Source organism: Salvelinus alpinus, chromosome 3 (genome assembly GCF_045679555.1).
Source record: "Salvelinus alpinus chromosome 3, SLU_Salpinus.1, whole genome shotgun sequence".
NCBI lineage: Eukaryota > Metazoa > Chordata > Actinopteri > Salmoniformes > Salmonidae > Salvelinus > Salvelinus alpinus.
Genome location: NC_092088.1, coordinates 32,593,291 through 32,616,243, shown reverse-complemented (window position 1 = coordinate 32,616,243; position 22,953 = coordinate 32,593,291). Strand labels below are relative to the sequence as shown.

Genomic DNA, 22,953 nt, shown 5'->3' with positions numbered 1-22,953 from the left:
ACCCTCCACCAACTGTTTTCAGATCTCGCCATAAGTTTTGGATGTGATTCAGATTTTGACTCTTCGCTGGCCACTCCAGAGCAGATCCACAACCTTTAATGGAGACAGAGTTTTTGGACACTGGGTTGAACATTGGACTCCAAAACACCTAATAATCTGTTGATTTCATGATGCCTTACACACGTTCAAGGCCCCCAGTACCAGACACAGCAAAGCAACCCCACAGCATTATCAATCCTCCCCTATGTTTGATTGTACTTTTCATTGAATGCTTCATTTGGTCGTCAGTAACCACAACGCTAATCTGTATTGCCAAAGAGCTCTAATTTTGTTTCATTGGTCCACAGAAGATTTCCCCATAGATTTAGGCTTGTTTATTATTTTTTAGAGTTCAATCAGGCTTTATTGTGTCTCATTCAGCAATGGGGTCTTCCTATCTTTACCAATGACAAAATTAACCATTCAAAGAAAAAGAACACCCTCCCTACAATCAAACATGGGGAAGTTCAATAATGATGTGGGGTCGTTTTGCTGTCTCTGGTAGTGGGTCCTTGAATGTGTGCAAGACTTCATGAAATCAGCATATTGCTAGTAGAAATGTGCACCAATCTTATAGATCGCTACAAGAAGATTTTGTTGACAGTTATCTTAGCCAAAGGCTATGCAGCCAACTACCAATAATTTTGTCCATACCATTTGTCTTTATTATCTCAATTAAAATTAAAACCTTATGTTTACAGAAATAAAATTGGTTCTGCAATGTTGAAAATCAAATTATAAGTTGTGATCAAAATTATTTTGTATTGTTTTACTTATTTTAGAAGAATTATGGAATTATTTAGAAAAAGTGCCAATATTATTTAGGGTGCCAATATGTACGTAGTAACTCAGGACACAGTAAGTTATTCTAATTTTATAGGATATGTATTACAGTAAAAGGATTTACTGTGAACACACTTGGGACTCAACCTCAGCCTGGATTTGAAATCACAGCCTCTTGGTTGCCTACAACAGTGCTAGGTGGCTGTACTACAGACACCTGTCGTCGTCGTGGGAAAGATGCGTTAAAAACGTTTGAAAAACAACTGGTTGCAGTAAAGAGCGAACCTGGATACTAAGGAGATCCTGAGGGAAATTGACGAGTACCAACAGCTTTGCGCTATGGAGGAAAAACATACTCCATCATGGAAAGATCCGACTACCTCACAAAAGAACTCTAACCCGACAAAAAAAAGAAAAATCTACAGACACGGACGACTTACTTACCGTTGAAGTAGAGCGTAGTGCTCTGGCTGGAATCCATGCAACACTGGAAAAGTTGTGTGAGGAGGTAGCAGGGCTGAGGGGGAGTTTGGAGTTTAGCCAGAGTGAAATTCTCACGCTCCAAGGAGAGAACAAGGCACTCACAGCCAAGGTAAAAATCCACGATTCTAAAATGGATTGTCTACTCAGGGAAAACAGGGTGATGAAGGAGTCGCTGCTAGACATACAAAGTCGTAGCATGCGTGAAAATATAATATTTTCTGGGAATAAGCCAGAGGACGCGATCAGATAATTAATCTGCCTTGAAACTTCCTCTAGAGACTGTAAACAAGGTGGCTTTCCACCATGTACACAGACTTGGAGCGACAAGACCAAGGGTCCCCGACTGATCATCGCAAAATTTGAACACTACCAACAAAAGGAGCTGATCAAAAGCAGGCGAAGGGAGCTTAAAGGGACCAAATTCAGGCTCAATGACCAATTTCCATGGGAGATAAACAAACGTCGCAAGAGACTGTATCCTGTACAGAGGCAATAGAGGGAGAGGGGTAAGCGTGCCTTTCTCATTGTGGACAAACTCTTTACAGATGGACAGCTGTCTCTGAATAGACAGCTATTCAGAGACAGCTCCATAAATCCATGGCTGTACTAAATTCTACAGGGACTTCAGGGTACGAAAAAAATAAAATATGGGAACTGTAAAAATATCTAAACACTATGAAGTGGATATGAACACACACGTACTCAATTACATGTTTACTTACACATACAGACTAATACATACACGTACACATACAAGCTTGATCTCGCTCTCTTCTCTGGCTCTCTCTTTCTCTCTTTTCTCTTCTCTTCCTCTCAACTTTCTCTCTATTGTCGAGAACTGTTCTATAATTGATAATGTTGCTTGTTTGTCTATCTTTTCTATGTCTTTGTCTACATGTTTATATATGTTTACAACACGCAAGGAGAAGATATCAGAATAGGGACATTGGGGAATAATAACATATTGTACGGGATACATTTGTATGGTAGTGAAGCCGTCTCTATAGTAATGGAAGGTCTCTTTCATGATCATGTGAAACGTCAATTGCTATAGAAATGCTGGAATGTGTTTTTCAATGATGTTTAAGGTAATTATGATGCAACTATGATGGTGATATGATATGGACTACAATTATCATCATGAATATTAAGGCTATACGCACTACATGTTACACACATAGTGTAACGGCAGCCTTCCTCCTCTTCGTCTGAAGACCAAGACGCAGCATAGCTCGTGTTCAACCTGATTTAATAGACGAGACGAAAACGTGAACACTTACAAATAACAAAATAACAAACGTGGCAAACCGATACAGTCCTAACTGGTGCAGAGAAAACACAAAGACAGGAAACAACCACCCACAATCCCCAACACAAAACAAGCCACCTATATATGATTCCCAATCAGAGACAACACAAAACACCTGCCTCTGATTGAGAACCATATTAGGCCAAACATAGAAACGGACAAACTAGACACACAACATAGAATGCCCACCCAGCTCACGTCCCGGCCAACACTAAAACAAGCAAAACACACAAGAACTATGGTCAGAACGTGACAGTACCCCCCTCCTGAGGTGCGGACTCCGAACGCACCCCCTAAAACTCTAGGGGAGGGTCTGGGTGGGCATCTGTCCGCGGTGGCGGCTCCGGCGCTGGACGAGGACACCACTCCACCTTTGTCTTTGTCCCCCTCCTTAGCGTCCTTTGAGTGGCGACCCTCGCCGCCGACCTTGGCCTAGGAACCCTCACAAAGGGCCCCATCAGACTGAGGAGACAGCTCCGAACCGAGAGGTAGCTTAGGACAGAGAGGTAGCTCAGGACAGAGAGGTAGCTCAGGACAGAGAGGTAGCTCCGGACGAATGGCAGCTCCGGACTGAATGGCAGCTCCGGACTGAATGGCAGCTCCGGACTGAGTGGCAGCTCCGGACTGAGTGGCAGCTCCGGACTGAGTGGTAGCTCAATGGACCGTAAAGGAAATCACTCTACAAACTATCATCACTGTGCCCTTAAGGAAATCACAAATATTATGAACATTAGAAATAGTGGATGTTTGGAGACTAAAAAATCCCAACCTAGTGAGATATACATGGAGGAGACTTAATCAAGCTAGTCATCTTGACTACTTTCTTGTCTCTTTCTCTCTTGCATCAAAGGTTAAAAAAGTTTCAATAGGAGACAGAATGCGATCGGATCATCTTCTAATTGGCCTTCACATAACTCTTATAGAATATCCACGTGGACGTGGATATTGGAAATTTAATCAAAGTTTACCGGAGTACAACTTATTTTTAACTAAGACAAAATAATTTAAAACTGAATAATTCCAGTATAATATAGGAACAGCAAATCCACTTATTGTTTGGGATACCTTTACATGTACCTTCAGATGTCATTCAATTCCATATTCATAAATAACAAAAAAGCAGGTTCTGGCTAAAGTAACAGATGTTCAAATGTTCTCTTTTCCGTCTCATCCTCTCCCACTGAATGAAGATTACGGAAAGGAATTATTTCCAAATAATACAAAAAATTGAAAATTAACAAATGTACAGAAAGATCAGTGTGAAGGCCAAATTACAGAGGAAGAACTTTTGAGGCTATTAAATCCTTTCAGTCTGGAAAAACCCTAGGGCTTGAGGCATACCAGAAGAGGTATATCAAGCCTTTTTTGCTAAAAGCTCCATTGTTAGATTGTTTTAACTACTCCTATAGAAATGGTAGTCTGTCAGGTACTCAGCAGGAAGGTCTGATTTCACTATTATTAAAATGGAAAATATAAACATCCAGTCTATCTAAAAAACTGGAGGCCCCTTACACTTCAATGTTATGATGCAAAAGTACTAGCGAAATGATAGCACTCAGAATTAAAAGGGTTTTTACCAGGTATTGTTCATCCTGATCAGACTGGTTTTTGACATGGATGATACATTGGAGATAATATACGACATCTACTAGAAATAATAGAATAGATAATAACATCTAAGAAGCCAGGCCTGGTATTTATAGCGGATTTTGAATAGGCATTTGATAAAGTCAGACTAGATCTTATTTATAAATGCCTGGATTTTTTACATTTCAGTGATTCTCTTATAAAATGGTTCAAAGTAATGTATAGCAACCCCATGTGTAAAATAGTAAATAGAGGCTACTTCTCAGAGAGTTTTGAATTGTCAAGAGGAGTTAAACAAGGGTGTCCGCTGTCACCATATCTATTTGTTATGGCCATCGAAATGCTAGCTATTAAAATCAGATCCAATAACCAGATTAGAGGATTAGAAATCCAAGGCTTAAAAATAAAGGTGTCCATGTATGCCGATGACTCAAATTTTATATTAAGTCCGCATGCTAGATCCCTGCAATGTCTCATTGAAGATCTAGATAACTTTTCTGAACTCTCTGGACTAAAACCTAATTAAGACAAGTGTACAATATTACGTATTGGATCTTTAAAAAATACAACTTTTACATTATCCTGCAGTTTACCTCTAAAATGGGCTGACGGTGAAGTAGACATGGTATTCATATCACAAAATATATAAATAAGCGCTCCACAATGAATTTCAATAGAAAACATGTAAAAATAGACAAGATCCTGCAACCATGGAGAGGTAAATACCTGTCTATTTATGGAAAAAATTGCCCTGATTAACTCCTTAGTCATATCTCAGTTTATTCACTTACTTATGGCGCTGCCTACTCATGATGATTCGTTTTTCAAATCATATGAGCAGAAAATATTTTGCTTTATTTGGGACGCTAAATCAGACAAAATAAAGTGTGCCTATCTGTATAATGAATATGAATTGGGTGGGTTGAGATTATTAAATATAAAAGCACGAAACCTCTCTATAAAAGCTTCACTTATTCAAAAGTTTTACTTGAATCCTACAAAAGTAGATTACTAAGAAAAGCTTATCCATTGTTTGAAAATTGTGCAGATGTGCAGATTAATTATGCAGATTGCCATGTCTAATTTTCGATTAATTGAAAATGCTACTTTTTTCAAAGTATCTCTCTTTTTCAAACAAGCATTGCAGAGCTGGCTACAATTAAAATTTCATCCCTCTGAAAATATATAACAAATATTACAGCAAATATTATGGCTGAACTCAAATGTGCTGGTTGATAAATTTCCTGTATTTATGGGATTTTCTTTTGAAAAGGGTATTTTGTTTTTAAATTATATTGTAAATTGGAATGGTAGAGATGTCTTTCATGGAGTTATCAGAGTTATCAGTTATCTTCCTGCTTAATCCAAGTGTACTACCAATTGATTACAACATTACCCCAAAAATAGAGGAGGCAGGTGGTAGTTGGAAGAGGTAGGAAACTGGTCTGTCTGCCCAATATAAAGGATCAAAACTTGCAGAGGAATAAAAATAGCATAAATAGGAAAGTATACCAGTTTCATTTGAGGACCAGTATGTTGACAACTGTGCCATACAGATTGCAAAATAGTTGGGAAGAGATTTTTTGATGTACTGATTCCATGGTACAGGGTGTATGAGTTGATATATAAAACAACGCAAAATTCAAGACTTTGTGCTTTTCAGCTAAAATTATTATATAGAATTCCTGCCACAAACAAAATGTTGATTATTTCGGGCATTAAATCATCAAAGCTCTGCAGATTTTGTTGTGAGGATACAGAATCAATAGAACATTTATTTTGGTTTTGCCCTCAGGTAGCTTGTTTCTGGTCTCAGGTTCAGGAATGGCTGAAAATGCATGACATTGATCTAAAATTGACCCTAGAAATAGTACTGATAAGAGATCTGGAGAGACCGGGTCAGTCAATTACTAATACTCTTAGTAAAAGTATTTATCTTCATCTCGCAATCTGTGGATTCTATTCGATTAGATAGATTGAAGTTGTACTTTAAACATCACAGCATAGTTGAAAGATATATGTTGCGTAGAAATCCGAAGAGGGTGGCCAGCAGAGATAGGTGGGATGGACTGAGGGAAGCTGAGGTTTGGGATGTGGAATTGGAGACAAGTGGGAGTGGAGTTGCTGGGCAGGAGATAGAATGATGGTCAAAGATAAAGTTAAAAAAAGAAAGTCAAAATAAAACATAATCAAAAGTAAGTTTGAATGACACTGAGGGGCAGTGTTTTTACAGCTAATTTCAGTTTGCCTGAGGCTGATGCCATGCAGGTGTTTGTACACATACATGTACACACACTCTCATTCAAATACACACATACACGGACACACACATATGTACAGTGGCAAGAAAAAGTATGTGAACACTTTGGAATTACCTGGATTTCAGCATAAATTGGTTATAAAATGTGATCTGATCTTCATCTAAATCACAAAATAGACAAACAGTTTGCTTAAACTAATAACACACAAACAATTATACGTTTTCATGTATTTATTGAACACACTGTGTAAACATTCACAGTGTAGGGTGGGAAAAGTATGTGAACCCTTGGATTTCATAACTGGTTGACCCTCCTTTGGCAGCAATCAACTCAACCAAACGTTGTCTGTAGCTGCAGACCAGATATGCACAATGATCAGGACGGATTTTGGACCATTCATCTTTACAAAACTCTTTCAGTTCAGCAATATTCTTAGGATGTCTGGCGTGAACTGCTCTCGAGGTCCTGCCACAGTATTTTAAATCGGGTTGAGGTCAGGACTCTGACTGGCCCACTCCAGAAGGCGTATTTTCTTCTGTTGAAGCCATTCTGTTGTTGATTTACTTCTGTGTTTTGCGTAGTTGTCCTTTTGCATCACCCAACTTCTGTTGAGCTTCAATTGGTGGACAGATAGCCTTACATTCTCCTGCAAAATGTCTTGATAAACTTGGGAATTTATTTTTCCATCGATGATAGCAAGCTGTCTAGAACCTGAGGCAGCAAAGCAGCCCCAAACCATGATGCTCCTTCCACCATACTTTACAGTTGAGATGAGGTTTTGATGTTGGTTTGCTGTGCCTTTTTTTCTCCACACATAGTGTTGTTTGTTCCTTCCAGAGAATATTTTGCCAGAAGTGCTTTGAAACATCCAGGTGCCCTTGTGTGAACTTCAGACGTGCAGCAATGTTTATTTTGGACAGCAGTGGCTTCTTCCGTGGTGTCCTCCCATGAACACCATTCTTGTTTAGTGTGTTACGTATCGTAGACTCGTCAACAGAGATGTTAGCATGTTCCAGAGAATTCTGTAAGTCTTTAGCTGACACTCTAGGATTCTTCTTAATCTCATTGAGCATTCTGCACTGTGCTCTTGCAGGACGGCCACTCCTAGGGAGAGTAGCAACAGCGCTGAACTTTCTCCATTTATAGACAATTTGTCTTACCGTGGACTGATGAACATCAAGGCTTTTAGAGATACCTTTGTAACCCTTTCCAGCTTTATCCTCTTATGGATCCCTTAAGCGCGAATCCCGCTAGCGGGATTGATTTGACAACATCCAGTGAAATTGTAGCGTGCCAAATTCAAACTACAGAAATATCAATATTCAACCTTCACAAAAATATAAGTGTAATACATCAAAATAAAGCTTAATTTCTTGTTAATCCAGCCGCTGTGACAGATTTCAAAAAGGCTTAGCGGCGAAAACAAACCATGCGATTATCTGAGGACAGCGCCCCGCATACAAACACATGAAAAACATATTTCAACAAGGCAGGTGCGACACAAAAGTCAGAAATAGCCATATAATAAATGCCTTACCTTTGAAGATCTTCTTCCTTTTGCAATCTCAAATGTCTCAGTGACACAATGAATGGTCGTTTTGTTCAATAAATTCCTTCTTTATATTCCCAAAATGTCAATTTATTTGGTGCGTTTGATTCAGAAATACACCGGTTCCAACATGACTACAAAGTATCTAATAAGTTACCTGAAAACTTGGTCCAAACATTTCAAACAACGTTCCTAATCCAACCCCAGGTATCCTAAAATGTAAATAATCGATAAAATTTAAGACGGAATATACTGTTTCTAATACCGGATATAAACAACGTGAAGCGCGCTCCAGTTCACACGCAACAAAAGACTAAAGCCCTTCAGTGACACCTACAAAGAACAGCCCTACTTCTTCATTTCTCAAAAGAAAAACATCGAACAATTCTAAAGACTGTTGACATCTAGTGGAAGCCATAGAAACTGCAATCTGGGCCCTAATAAATCAGGTCTCCCATAGAAAATAATTGGAAAACACAGTGACCTCAAAAAACGTTTTCCCTGGATGGATTGTGCTTGGGGTTTCGCATGCCAAATCAGTTCTGTTATACTCACAGACATTATTCTAACAGTTTTAGGAAATTCAGAGTGTTTTCTATGCAAATCTACTATTTATATGCATATCCTAGCTTCTGGGCCTTCTGGGCAGTTTACTTTGGGCACGCTTTTCATCCGGACGTGAAAATACTGCCCCCTATCCCAGAGAGGATTTATGCAAGTCAACAATTCTTCATCTTAGGTCTTCTGAGATCTTTTTGTTCGAGGCATGGTTCACATCAGGCAATGCTTCTTGTGAATAGCAAACTCAAATTTTGTGAGTATTCTTAATAGGACAGGACAGCTCTAACCAACATCTCCAATCTCGTCTCATTGATTGGACTCCAGGTTAGCTGACTCCTAAATCCAGTAACCTAGGGGTTCACATACTTTTTCCAACCTACACTGTAGATGTTTAAATTATGTATTCAACATAGACAAGAAAAATACAATAATTTGTGTGTTATTAGTTTAAGCACACTGTGTTTGTCTATTGTTGTGACTGAGATGAAGATCATGTTATGACTAATTTATGCAGAAAATCAGGTAATTCCAAAGGGTTCACATACTTTTTCAGGCAACTGTAAATAGTGCCAGACATGCACTCAAACATATACAGTTGGCCTTGCTGTTATGATATTAGTTGTCCAACATCATTGTTGTTTTCTGGAGACTTTTTTCTCATGAGTTCATTTTCTTGGTTGTTGGTGCATTGGGGAGGGTTCTTGAGGGTGGGGAATGGAATTCATTATATATATATATATATATATATTTATAAATGTCGTTCTTGGTAGGGGTCTCGGATGATTGAGGGACAGCTATGGGGAACTGTGGGGGGATCTTGGAGGGTTCGCGTCCCCGTTTTTTTTTGCCTTGTTGGAGATCTGTCGACGTGTCCTTGAGCAGGGCATTGACCCTGGATGCTTCTGTGTGTCGCTCTAAATAGGAGTCTGTTGGATGACTGGTGGTGTTGTTGTTCAGCGCCTTCACTGCAAGTATATTGTATGTTTGGATATTTAAAAAAATAAGTAATAATAAATAAAAAAAACTGACACCAGGTCTGTTGGCATAACAGAGATTGGCCTCAGATTTATTGGCAACAATCTGTTTCTGCACTTTGCTAAAAGTGACCCAGAATGAAGTCAATAATTTTCCGATTTTCGGACAAAACCAACATCAAAGTAGAAGTGCTAAGCAATACTTGATTTAAAGTAGGCATCAATGCTCTGCACATCAAATTTGAGATCAGAATTTTAAGACCGACAGTATTAATTTCAACACTTTTCCCGACATTATACTGTATGTGACCCACCGAAATAGTGTTAACCTAACACTTTTCAAAGTTTTCACAAACTGGGTGTTGCAAATTACAACTTAAATGAACACTTTATTTGAGTTGGGGGCGGGTTTATCATTGTATGTTGTAAAGCTGTATTTGCATATTTCCCAGCATGCCTTTCAAGTGAATGTGAGATATAATCACCCATGATTGTGTTTGTTAGTGACAAAGATATTATTGTTGCATTCAATAACTTCTAGTCATGAAGCCTTCACCAAGTGATTGCCTCAGTGATTGTGTTTGAATGAAACGTAAACCCTTTATTACCATACAGTGTCGTCAGAACATGGTCACACCCGTTGACCTTTTCCACATTTTGTTGTGTTACCTGAATTTGAAATGGATTCAATTGCAATGTTATGTCACTGGCCTACACACAATACCCCATAATGTCAAAGTGGAATAATGTTTTTTGAAATGTTTACAAATTAATAAAAAATGCAAAGCTGAAATGTCTTGAGTCAATTATTCAACCTCTGTTATGGCAAGCATAAATAAGTCCAGGAGAAAACATTTGCATAACAAGTCACTTGCATGGACTCTGTGTGTAATAATAGTGTTTAACCCCCTAGAGTTACATAACAAAAAAAGCCTCATCAAAATCTGTCAGTTTAAGGAAGAGATATCAAGGTTTTTTGCATTTGATGCTTCCAAATCCACTGCATTCGCCAGGTGGCAAACCTAGAGCGATGTTTGTCAGACCATGAGACATCCCAAAAAACATCTGTAGCGTTCAAACGGTTGGACCTACAAAGTATTATGACCACTCTTTGGAAAGGGAGACTTACGAACACGATGACATTTTGCTTTAAGATACCCACAAGTGTCATAGGACTCGTCTGAAGGTAACCGGTACAGGTTTAAAAAAACGAATGAAAGTATGAAGGTAGGTTTGTGCCCACCCCAAAAAGGGGTTAAATACTGTATGTGTAAAAAAAAGATTTAGGACAGATACTTCAAAACCTTGTTTCTTTAGTAAAAATGTTTTACTGTCCTTTTTGACATTATGAATGTGTTATTCAATGCGTTTCTATGGGCTTTAGTAGTAAAGGCCTAAATCAGTATTTTATCAAATCATTTTGTAGAACCCTTTCTACAAAGGTTCTATATGGAACCCAAAATGGTTCTACCTGGAACCAAAAGGGGCTCTACCTGGAACCAAAAAGGGTTCTCCTTTGGGGACAGCCGAAGAACCCTTTGGAACCTTTTTTTCTAAGAGTGTAGAATCAACACTCAGATATAACACTCAACACTCTTTTTAGCACTTCCGGGTTGGAGCGAGCGGTCGCATTTCGCTCCGCAGGTAGTATAACTTTTCATTACATTTCATTATAGTACAACGGTTTGATTTGTCTGATCTTAGCAATTTCTTCTTAGCTAGCTACATAGCCGTCTTTGTATCAAAGATAATTGCGTAATTATCGTAATTCGTCGTCCTAACGTAGTCAACACTGCTATCTGGCCAGCAGCTAGCCAACGTCCACCGTCTACCGAATAGCAGCACTGTAGAAACTATTACACTCAACGGAACGACTTGATTAGTGTAGTGTTAGCTAGCTACATAGTTGTCTTTGCTGTCTTCGTATCCAAGATAATTGTGTAGTTTAGAGTGTGTAGTTTTAGAGTGATTATCTTAATTTACCGAGGTTAGCTAGCCAGCTATTTGTCGTCCTTAACGTAGGAAACACTGCTAGCTAGCCAACAGCTAGCCAACGTCTACCGAATAGCAGCACTGTAGAAACTATTACATTCAACGGAACGACTTGATTAGCGTAGTGTTAGCAAGCTACATAGTTGTCTTTGCTGTCTTCGTATCCAAGATAATTGTGTAGATTACAGTAATTATCTTAATTTACCGAGGTTAGCTAGCCAGCTATTTGTCGTCCTTAACCTCTAACGAGCCTCTACCCCGGGTCCGGGATCACCCCCCACCCCCCCACACACTGATTAGCATAGCTAGCATAGCTTCACAAGTAGATAGTAGCATCTAAATATCATTAAATCACAAGTCCAAGACACCAGATGAAAGATACAGATCTTGTGAATAAAGCCACCGTTTCAGATTTTTAAAATGTTTTACAGGGAAGACAAAATATGTAAATCTATTAGCTAAACACGTTAGCAAAATACACCACTTTTCTAACTCCATCAGTTTCTTACTACTTCAGGTGCTATCACCAATTCGGCTAAACTAAGATATTGATAGCCACTAACCAAGAAAAAACCTCTTCAGATGACAGTCTGATAACATATTCATGGTATAGGATAGTTTTTGTTAGAAAAAAGTGCATATTTCAGGTAGAAATCACAGTTCTACATTGCAGCTGCAATCTGAAATAGCGTTGGAAGCAGCCGGAATAATTACAGAGACCGACGTCAATTACCAAAAGAATCATCCTAAAACACTTCAGAAAAATAGACAGCCTACAGCAATCGAAAGACACAGATCTTGTGAATCCAGAGAATATTTCAGATTTTCTAAGTGTTTTACAGCGAAAACACAATATAGCATTATATGAGCGTACCACAATAGCCAGAATCACAACCGCATTTACCAGCTGTAAATGTTAGCGATCGTAACAACCCAACAAAAGATATATAATTTGACTAACCTTGATATACTTCATCAGATGACAGACCTGTAACATCATATTACACAATGCATATAGCTTTTGTTCGAAAATGTGCATATTTAGCAGCACAAATCGTGGTTATACTATGTAATCACTACAAACATTGCATGTATTCTGGCCGGCGCCATTTTGGATTAGCGCCTATTCTTATAAAAATACTATTCATAAACTTGACTAAAAAATATAAGTTGGACAACAATCGAAAGATAAATTAGTTCTTAATGCAATCGCTATGTTAGATTTTTAAAATTAACGTTACTAGACATATAGTGTGCGTTGCAGCCAGACCAGTGCCTGCAAAAGTGGCGCGCAAACACTATGACATTTTTCCACATAAATACGTAATAACATCATAAATAGTTCCTACTTTTGGACGAGCTTCCATCAGTATCTTGGGCAATGTGTCTTTTCTTCAAAAGAATAGTTGCTTTGTTGTAAAACGTCCTCTTCACCTTTGGAACTAGCTGCTACCATTAGCTATGTCGCACACACATGTCCAAATCCTCAAACTAGATACAAAGGAAATTCAGAAAAATAGCACTATACTCGCATAAACTGATATAAATCGGTTTCAAATAACATCGTTATGATGTTTCTAACACCTATATTTAATTAAATTACAGACGGATACATCTCTGGTCGATAACTGAGCGTTCCAAAATTTCATCCTGACTTCTTGCCAGGCGCCATGACGAACGAGACAAAGAAAGGTACTCTCGTTCCATCCGGCTTTATAACCTCGGACAGCTACGCAGACAGACCATTCCACTTCTCATTGGTTACTGACATCCAGGGGAAGGCGGGTGCAGTTCAATTCCAGCCATAGGATATACACAGGCTTTAAAACTGAACCCAGATCAGAGGATAATTCTCAGACCTTCGCAAGTCATGTCAGGATTTTTGCTGTAGAGGGAGTTCTGGGTCACCCACAGACATAATTAAAACGGTTTTAGAAACTAGACAGTGTTTTCTATCCAATATTAGTAAGGATATGCATATTGTACGATCAAGAATTGAGCAATAGGCCGTTTAATTTGGAGACCAAAAAATGCTAATGCGGAACAGCACCCCCTATAGTTGCAAGAAGTTAACGTAGGAAACACTGCTAGCTAGCCAACAGCTAGCCAACGTCTACCGAATAGCAGCACTGTAGAAACTATTACATTCAACGGAACGACTTGATTAGCGTAGTGTTAGCTAGCTACATAGTTGTCTTTGCTGTCTTCGTATCCAAGATAATTGTGTAGATTACAGTAATTATCTTAATTTACCGAGGTTAACTAGCCAGCTATTTGTCGTCCTTAACGTAGGAAACACTGCTAGCTAGCCAACAGCTAGCCAACGTCTACCGAATAGCAGCACTGTAGAGACTATTACATTACAACGGAACGACTTGGTTAGTGTAGTGTTAGCTAGCTACATAGTTGTCTTTGCTGTCAAGATAATTGTGTAGTTTTTGAGTAATTGTCGAGGTTACCTAGCCAGTTACCGAGGCTACCTAGCCAGCTACACTTTCTAACTAAGTCAACAACGCAGCCACTGCTAGCTAGCCTACTTCAGCAGCACTGTATCATTTTTAGTCAATAAGATTTCTTGCAACGTAAGTTTAACTTTCTGAACATTCGAGACGTGTAGTCCACTTGTCATTCCAATCTCCTTTGCATTAGCGTAGCCTCTTCTGTAGCCTGTCAACTATGTGTCTGTCTATCCCTCTTCTCTCCTCTCTGCACAGACCATACAAACGCTTCACACCGCGTGGCCGCTGCCTGGTGGTCCCAGCGCGCACGACCCACGTGGAGTTCCAGGTCTCCGCCAGCCTCTGGAACTGCCGATCTGCGGCCAACAAGGCAGAGTTCATCTCAGCCTATGCTTCCCTCCAGTCCCTCGACTTCTTGGCACTGACGGAAACATGGATTACCACAGATAACACTGCTACTCCTACTGCTCTCTCCTCGTCTGCCCACGTGTTCTCGCACACCCCGAGAGCTTCTGGTCAGCGGGGTGGTGGCACTGGGATCCTCATCTCTCCCAAGTGGACATTCTCTCTTTCTCCCCTGACCCATCTGTCTATCGCCTCCTTTGAATTCCATGCTGTCACAGTTACCAGCCCTTTCAAGCTTAACATCCTTATCATTTATCGCCCCCCAGGTTCCCTTGGAGAGTTCATCAATGAGCTTGACGCCTTGATAAGCTCCTTTCCTGAGGATGGCTCACCTCTCACAGTTCTGGGTGACTTTAACCTCCCCACGTCTACCTTTGACTCATTCCTCTCTGCCTCCTTCTTTCCACTCCTCTCCTCTTTTGACCTCACCCTCTCACCTTCCCCCCCTACTCACAAGGCAGGCAATACGCTTGACCTCATCTTTACTAGATGCTGTTCTTCCACTAATCTCATTGCAACTCCCCTCCAAGTCTCTGACCACTACCTTGTATCCTTTTCCCTCTCGCTCTCATCCAACACTTCCCACACTGCCCCTACTCGGATGGTATCGCACCGTCCCAACCTTCGCTCTCTCTCCCCCGCTACTCTCTCCTCTTCCATCCTATCATCTCTTCCCTCTGCTCAAACCTTCTCCAACCTATCTCCTGATTCTGCCTCCTCAACCCTCCTCTCCTCCCTTTCTACATCCTTTGACTCTCTATGTCCCCTATCCTCCAGGCCGGCTCGGTCCTCCCCTCCTGCTCCGTGGCTCGACGACTCATTGCGAGCTCACAGAACAGGGCTCCGGGCAGCCGAGCGGAAATGGAGGAAAACTCGCCTCCCTGCGGACCTGGCATCCTTTCACTCCCTCCTCTCTACATTCTCCTCTTCTGTCTCTGCTGCTAAAGCCACTTTCTACCACTCTAAATTCCAAGCATCTGCCTCTAACCCTAGGAAGCTCTTTGCCACCTTCTCCTCCCTCCTGAATCCTCCTCCCCCTCCCCCCCCTCCTCCCTCTCTGCGGATGACTTCGTCAACCATTTTGAAAAGAAGGTCGACGACATCCGATCCTCGTTTGCTAAGTCAAACGACACCGCTGGTTCTGCTCACACTGTCCTACCCTGTGCTTTGACCTCTTTCACCCCTCTCTCTCCAGATGAAATCTCGCATCTTGTGACGGCCGGCCGCCCAACAACCTGCCCGCTTGACCCTATCCCCTCCTCTCTTCTCCAGACCATTTCCGGAGACCTTCTCCCTTACCTCACCTCGCTCATCAACTCATCCTTGACCGCTGGCTACGTCCCTTCCGCCTTCAAGAGAGCGAGAGTTGCACCCCTTCTGAAAAAACCTACACTCGATCCCTCTGATGTCAACAACTACAGACCAGTATCCCTTCTTTCTTTTCTCTCCAAAACTCTTGAACGTGCCGTCCTTGGCCAGCTCTCCTACTATCTCTCTCAGAATGACCTTCTTGATCCAAATCAGTCAGGTTTCAAGACTAGTCATTCAACTGAGACTGCTCTTCTCTGTGTCACGGAGGCGCTCCGCACTGCTAAAGCTAACTCTCTCTCCTCTGCTCTCATCCTTCTAGACCTATCGGCTGCCTTTGATACTGTGAACCATCAGATCCTCCTCTCCACCCTCTCCGAGTTGGGCATCTCCGGCGCGGCCCACGCTTGGATTGCGTCCTACCTGACAGGTCGCTCCTACCAGGTGGCGTGGCGAGAATCTGTCTCCGCACCACGTCCTCTCACCACTGGTGTCCCCCAGGGCTCTGTTCTAGGCCCTCTCCTATTCTCGCTATACACCAAGTCACTTGGCTCTGTCATATCCTCACATGGTCTCTCCTATCATTGCTATGCAGACGACACAAAATTAATCTTCTCCTTTCCCCCTTCTGATAACCAGGTGGCGAATCGCATCTCTGCATGTCTGGCAGACATATCAGTGTGGATGACAGATCACCACCTCAAGCTGAACCTCGGCAAGACGGAGCTGCTCTTCCTCCCGGGGAAGGACTGCCCGTTCCATGATCTTGCCATCACGGTTGACAACTCCATTGTGTCCTCCTCCCAGAGCGCTAAGAACCTTGGCGTGATCCTGGACAACACCCTGTCGTTCTCAACCAACATCAAGGCGGTGACCCGTTCCTGTAGGTTCATGCTCTACAACATTCGCAGTACGACTGCGTACGACCCTGCCTCACACAGGAAGCGGCGCAGGTCCTAATCCAGGCACTTGTCATCTCCCGTCTGGATTACTGCAACTCGCTGTTGGCTGGGCTCCCTGCCTGTGCGATTAAACCCCTACAACTCATCCAGAACGCCGCAGCCCGTCTGGTGTTCAACCTTCCCAAGTTCTCTCACGTCACCCCGCTCCTCCGCTCTCTCCACTGGCTTCCAGTTGAAGCTCGCATCCGCTACAAGACCATGGTGCTTGCCTACGGAGCTGTGAGGGGAACGGCACCTCCGTACCTTCAGGCTCTGATCAGGCCCTACACCCAAACAAGGGCACTGCGTTCATCCACCTCTGGCCTGCTCGCCTCCCTACCTCTGAGGAAGTACAGCTCCCGCTCAGCCCAGTCAAAACTGTTCGCTGCTCTGGCACCCCAATGGTGGAACAAACTCCCCCACGACGCCAGGTCAGCGGAATCAATCACCACCTTCCGGAGACACCTGAAACCCCACCTCTTTAAGGAATACCTAGGATAGGATAAAGTAATCCTTCTAACCCCCCCCTCCCCCTTAAAAGAGTTAGATGCACTATTGTAAAGTGGTTGTTCCACTGGACATCATAAGGTGAATGCACCAACTTGTAAGTCGCTCTGGATAAGAGCGTCTGCTAAATGACTTAAATGTAAAATGTAAATGTACCTGAGAGCCAAGATTTTAACACTTACAAATTTGCTGTGTGGGGATTTGAACTTGCAACCTTTTGAGGAACTGTCAGGGCTTGGACTCTACAAGGTGTCGAAAGCGTTCCACAGGGATGCTGGCCCATGTTGACTCCAATGCATCCCACAGTTGTGCCAAGTTGGCTGAATGTCCTTTGGGTGGTGGACCATTCTTGAAACACACAGGAAACTGTTCAGCATGAAAACCCCAGCAGCGTTTCAGTTCTTGACACATTCAAACCGATGTGCCTAGCATCTACTACCATACCCATTCAAAGGCACATCAATATTTTGTCTTGCCCATTCAACCTCTGAATGGCACACGTACACAATACATGTCTCAATTGTCTCAAGGCTTAAAAATCCTTCCTTAACCTGTCTATTCCCCTTCATATACACTGAATGAAATGGAGGCTTTAACAAGTGAAATCAATAAGGGATCACAGCTTTCACCTTGATTCACCTGGTCAACCTGTGTCATGGAAAGATAAGGTGTTCCTAATGTTTTTTTACACTCAGTGTATCTCCACACAGTCTATAAATAAGAGGAAACAGGCCTAATGAGCAGCATTTCATGGCATAAAAGAAAAACATGGTGAAGAGAGGAAAAACAGGATGGTTATTCATAACCATCACAGTAGTAAAGAACCCTTCCTGATATGCAAATAACACTTTGGTGAAAATGGTTACACATATCCCCCTCACCCCTGACAAAGAACCTCTCAAGATGTTTTTTCAAAGAGTGTACTTATCGTATATATACAGTTGAAGTCGGAAGTTTACATACACTTAGGTTGGAGTCAATAAAACACGTTTTTCAACCACTTCACAAATTTCTTGTTAACAAACTATAGTTTTGGCAAGTCGGTTAAAACATCTACATTGTGCATGACACAAGTCATTTTTCCAACAATTGTTTACAGACAGATTAGGTCACTTATAATTCACTGTATAACAATTCCAGTGGGTCAGACGTTTACATACACTAAGTTGACTGTGCCTTTAAACAGCTTGGAAAATTCCAGAAAATGATGTCATGGCTTTAGAAGCTTCTGATAGGCTAATTGACATCATTTGAGTCAATTAGAGGTGTACCTGTGGATGTATTTCAAGGCCTACCTTCAAACTCAGTGCCTCTTTGCTTGACATCATGGGAAAATCAAAAGGAATCAGCCAAGACCTCAGAAAAAAATTGTAGACCTCCACAAGTCTGGTTCATCCTTGGGAGCAATTTCCAAATGCCTGAAGGTACCGCGTTCATCTGTACAAACAATAGTACGCAAGTATAAACACCATGGGACCACGCAGCCGTCATACGGCTTAGGAAGGAGACGCGTTCTGTCTCCTAGAAATGAACGTACTTTTGTGCGAAAAGTGCAAATCAATCCCAGAACAACAGCAAAGGACCTTGTGAAGATGCTGGAGGAAATGGGTACAGAAGTATCTATATCCACAGTAAAACGAGTCCTATATCAACATAACCGTTCTGCCCCTGAACAAGGCAGTTAACCCACTGTTCCTAGGCCATCATTGAAAATAAGAATTTGTTCTTAACTGACTTGCCTAGTTAAATAAAGGTAAAATATATATTTTTAAAAAATAACCTGAAAGGTTGCTCAGCAAGGAAGAAGCCACTGCTCCAAAACCGCCATAAAAAAGCCCGACTACGGTTTGCAACTGCACATGGGGACAAAGATCGTACTTTTTGGAAAAATGTCCTCTGGTTTGATGAAACAAAAATAGAACTGTTTGGCCATAATGACCATCGGTTTGTTTGGAGGAAAAAGGGGGATGCTTGCAAGCCGAAGAACACCATCCCAACCGTGAAGCACGGGGGTGGCAGCATCATGTTGTGGGGGTGCTTTGCTGCAAGAGGGACTGGTGCACTTCACAAAATAGATGGCATCACGAGGTAGGAAAATTATGTGGATATATTGAAGCAACATCTCAAGACATCAGTCAGGAAGTTAAAGCTTGGTCGCAAATGGGTCTTCCAAATGGACAATGACCCCAAGCATACTTTCAAAGTTGTGGCTTAAGGACAACAAAATCAAGGTCTTGGAGTGGCCATCACAAAGCCCTGACCTCAATTCTATAGAAAATCTGTGGGCAGAACTGAAAAAGTGTGTGCGAGAATGGAGGCCTACAAACCTGACTCAGTTACACCAGCTCTGTCAGGAGGAATGGGTCAAAATTCACCCAACTTATTGTGGGAAGCTTGTGGAAGGCTACCCAAAATGTTTGACCCATGTTAAACAATTTAAAGGCAATGACTTCCGGCGCCGAAAAGAGATGGCCGCCTCGCTTCGCGTTCCTTGGAAAATATGCAGTATTTTGTTTTTTTATGTGTTATTTCTTACATCGGTACCCCAGGTAATCTTAGGTTTCATTACATACAGTCGGGAGGAACTACTGAATATACGATTAACGTCAACTCATCATCGTTCCTACCAGGAATATGACTTTCCCGAAACGGATCCAGTGTTTTGCCTTCCACCCAATACAATGGATCTGATCCCAGCCGGCGACCCTGTGCGACGCCGAAAAAGGGGCAAACGAGGCGGTCTCGTGGTCAGGCTTCGGAGACGGGCACATCGCGCTCCACTCCCTAGCATACTACTCGCCAATGTCCAGTCTCTTGACAATAAGGTTGACGAAATCCGAGCACGGGTAGCATTCCAGAGAGACATCAGGGATTGCAACGTGCTCTGCTTCACGGAAACATGGCTAACTCAAGAGACGCTAACGGAGTCGGTGCAGCCAGCTGGTTTCTTCATGCATCGCGCCGACAGAAACAAACATCTTTCCGGTAAGAAGAGGGGCGGGGGGGTATGCCTTATGATTAACGAGACGTGGTGTGATCATCATAACAACACACAGGAACTCAAGTCATTCTGTTCACCTGATCTAGAACTCCTCACAATCAAATGTCGACCGCATTATCTACCAAGGGAATTCTCTTCAATCATAATCACAGCCGTATATATTCCCCCCCAAGCAGACACATCGATGGCCCTGAACGAACTTTATCTGACTCTTTGTAAACTGGAAACCACACACCCTGAGGCTGCATTCATCGTAGCTGGGGATTTTAACAAGGCTAATCTAAAAACAAAACTCCCTAAATTCTATCAGCATATCGATTGTGCTACCAGGGCTGGAAAAACCCTAGATCATTGTTATACTAATTTCCGCGACGCATATAAGGCCCTCCCCCGCCCCCCTTTCGGAAAAGCTGACCACGACTCCATTTTGTTGATTCCAGCCTACAAACAGAAACTCAAACAACAAGATCCCGCGCTCAGGTCTGTTCAACGCTGGTCCGACCAATCTGAATCCACGCTTCAAGACTGCTTCGATCACGCGGATTGGAATATGTTCCGCATTGCGTCCAACAACAATATTGACGAATATGCTGATTCGGTGAGCGAGTTCATTAGGAAGTGCATTGACGATGTCGTACCCACAGCAACGATTAAAACATTCCCAAACCAGAAACCGTGGATTGACGGCAGCATTCGCGTGAAACTGAAAGCGCGAACCACTGCTTTTAACCAGGGCAAGGTGACCGGAAGCATGACCGAATACAAACAGTGTAGCTATTCTCTCCGCAAGGCAATCAAACAGGCTAAGTCCCAGTACAGAGACAAAATCGAGTCGCAATTCAACAGCTCAGACACAAGAGGTATGTGGCAGGGTCTACAGTCAATCACGGATTACAAAAAGAAAACCAGCCCCGTCGCGGACCAGGATGTCTTGCTCCCAGACAGGCTAAACAACTTTTTTGCCCGCTTTGAGGACAATACAGTGCCACTGACACGGCCCCCTACCAAAACCTGCGGGCTCTCCTTCACTGCAGCCGAGGTGAGTAAAACATTTAAACGTGTTAACCCTCGCAAGGCTGCAGGCCCAGACGGCATTCCCAGCCGCGTCCTCAGAGCATGCGCAGACCAGCTGGCTGGTGTGTTTACGGACATATTCAATCAATCCTTATCCCAGTCTGCTGTTCCCACATGCTTCAAGAGGGCCACCATTGTTCCTGTTCCCAAGAAAGCTAAGGTAACTGAGCTAAACGACTACCGCCCCGTAGCACTCACTTCCGTCATCATGAAGTGCTTTGAGAGACTAGTCAAGGACCATATCACCTCCACCCTACCGGACACCCTAGACCCACTCCAATTTGCTTACCGACCCAATAGGTCCACAGACGACGCAATCGCAACCACACTGCACACTGCCCTAACCCATCTGGACAAGAGGAATACCCATGTGAGAATGCTGTTCATCGATTACAGCTCAGCATTTAACACCATAGTACCCTCCAAACTCGTCATCAAGCTCGAGACCCTGGGTCTCGACCCCGCCCTGTGCAACTGGGTCCTGGACTTCCTGACGGGCCGCCCCCAGGTGGTGAGGGTAGGTAACAACATCTCCACCCCGCTGATTCTCAACACTGGGGCCCCACAAGGGTGCGTTCTGAGCCCTCTCCTGTACTCCCTGTTCACCCACGACTGCGTGGCCATGCACGCCTCCAACTCAATCATCAAGTTTGCGGATGACACTACAGTGGTAGGCTTGATTACCAACAACGACGAGACGGCCTACAGGGAGGAGGTGAGGGCCCTCGGAGTGTGGTGTCAGGAAAATAACCTCACACTCAACGTCAACAAAACAAAGGAGATGATTGTGGACTTCAGGAAACAGCAGAGGGAGCACCCCCCTATCCACATCGACGGGTCAGTAGTGGAGAAGGTGGAAAGTTTTAAGTTCCTCGGTGTACACATCACGGACAAACTGAATTGGTCCACCCACACAGACAGCGTTGTGAAGAAGGCGCAGCAGCGCATCTTCAACCTCAGGAGGCTGAAGAAATTCGGCTTGTCACCAAAAGCACTCACAAACTTCTACAGATGCACAATCGAGAGCATCCTGTCGGGCTGTATCACCGCCTGGTACGGCAACTGCTCCGCCCACAACCGTAAGGCTCTCCAGAGGGTAGTGAGGTCTGCAGAACGCATCACCGGGGGCAAACTACCTGCCCTCCAGGACACCTACACCACCCGATGTCACAGGAAGGCCATAAAGATCATCAAGGACAACAACCACCCAAGCCACTGCCTGTTCACCCCGCTATCATCCAGAAGGCGAGGTCAGTACAGGTGCATCAAAGCAGGGACCGAGAGACTGAAAAACAGCTTCTATCTCAAGGCCATCAGACTGTTAAACAGCCACCACTAACATTTAGCGGCCGCTGCCAACATACTGACTCAACTCCAGCCACTTTAAAAATGGGAATTGATGGAAATTATGTAAAAATGTACCACTAGCCACTTTAAACAATGCCACATAATATAATGTTTACATACCCTACATTACCCATCTCATATGTATATACTGTACTCTATATCATCTACTGCATCTTGCCATCTTTATGTAATACATGTACCACTAGCCACTTTAAACTATGCCACTTTATGTTTACATACCCTACAGTACTCATCTCATATGTATATACCGTACTCTATACCATCTACTGCATCTGCCATGCCGTTCTGTACCACCACTCATTCATATATCTTTATGTACATATTCTTTATCCCTTTACACTTGTGTGTGTGT

At 42.7% G+C, this 22,953-nt stretch overlaps 1 protein-coding gene across 1 annotated transcript in view; it reads right to left on the bottom strand.

Annotated features, from left to right (window-relative positions):
- Nucleotides 1–22,953, bottom strand: part of nrg3b (neuregulin 3b) — a 432,713-nt gene that overhangs the window by 20,575 nt on the left and 389,185 nt on the right. The window lies entirely within an intron of this gene.